Below are 1,553 nucleotides of genomic sequence, written 5' to 3' on the forward strand. Positions count from 1 at the left end.
GTTCTCACTCTGCCCAATCCACCTCTTCCCTTTCCCTGCCACAGCTAGTGATCCCTATAAAATATCCTGCATGCCAGACCTTAAATATATATAGTGGACTGCTTGGATTATCACAAAGGTTTGAGAGACAACAGTAAGAGAGAGCTAGGGTAGGGTTGAACAATAAGTTTTCTCTCCTACATGAGGCCCCTCCTTCAAAACTGGAAGAGGTAGATGTTTTATTTAATGTAGAGAAACCAACACAGAGAGCCAAGAGAAATGAAAAGAGAAATATGTTCCAAACAAAAGAACAAAATAAGAACTCAGAAAGATGGTCCATTCTTCTAGAGGATTGGCTTTTAGGAACAGAAAATTAATCAATAGTCACTTGGAAATTTTGTGTTTCAATAAAGCCATTTAGTGATTTTTTTTCTAAAACCCATAAGCTGACTGAACACTCTCCTCTTTGCCATTTCATCTCTCTGTTCCTGAAGAATGTATATATGTATATATGACTAGATTTAGAAAAGGAGTTAAGACTGCATCAAATCTGGCTATAAATTTATCAAGATGTGTTGAAGGAGAGGGCCACATATGGAAAAAAATCAGTGGACCAAAGAATAAAATCACCACAATAATATGAGCTGACAGAGTAAAAAGAGCCTTGAATGAACTACCTGAGGAGTGTTCCTGAAGAGTGGCGAGGAAGAAGATATAAGAGAGGATGAGCAAGAAGAAAGCAGCCAAGGAAATGAACCCACTATTAGCAGTGACCGTAAACACCAGTTTATAAGTATCTGCACAGGCAAATTTGATTAGCCAAGGTATGTCACAGTAAAAGCTATCTAATACATTAGAGCTACAGAGGGGCAAGTTTACCACAAAAGCTGGTTGGGCCAATATGTGAATGAAACCAATGGTCCAGACAACCACTAAAATCAAAATGCACATTCATGGGTTCACGATGGTCAGGTAGTGGAGAGGCTTACATATGGCCATATATCTGTCAAAGGCCATGGCAATGAGCAGTATATCTCATTGCCTCCAACAGCATGGCAAAAGAAGACCTGAGCTAGATAGCCCCCAAAGGAGAGGACTTTCTGCTTCCTGAAAAGATCACAAAGCATCTTGGCTGCTGCAGTGGAGCAAAATATCAGGTCAATGATGGAGAGATTGGCTAACAGAGAATACATGGGGAGGGGAGGGTATAAGGGTCAGAAGTCACAGTGACCCCTACTAGAAGGATTCCCATCATCCTAGACATATATAAAAGACAATAAAAGCAAAAAAGAAGCTGGATCTCCCAGGAATTGGAGAGTCCCAGGAACACAAACTCAGACACCCCGGGGTAATTGGCTCCATCCATTGGTTCATTTGGTAGGTTTACGCTCCTGATACCTAAAGAAAGTGATAGAATTTAAATTCGTACTATCACATTAATACCCTCTATGGAAAAAGTATATAAAATTTGGAAGACAAATATTACCTGAGCATTTCACAAAAATCAAATAACATCCTTTTGGCCACTATTACTGTAGTTACATATGATAGCAACTGAGTTGCCAAATAGCCTT

General features: G+C 39.6%; 1 pseudogene; it reads right to left on the reverse strand.

The window, feature by feature from the left end:
* Positions 1–383: 383 nt before the first annotated feature.
* On the reverse strand, positions 384–1,231 carry LOC118003537 (annotated as a pseudogene).
* Between the last annotated feature and the right edge of the window lie 322 nt (positions 1,232–1,553).

Source organism: Mirounga leonina, unplaced genomic scaffold (assembly GCF_011800145.1).
Source record: "Mirounga leonina isolate KUSES-001 unplaced genomic scaffold, KU_Mleo_1.0 Mir_91, whole genome shotgun sequence".
NCBI classification, from domain to species: Eukaryota; Metazoa; Chordata; class Mammalia; order Carnivora; family Phocidae; genus Mirounga; species Mirounga leonina.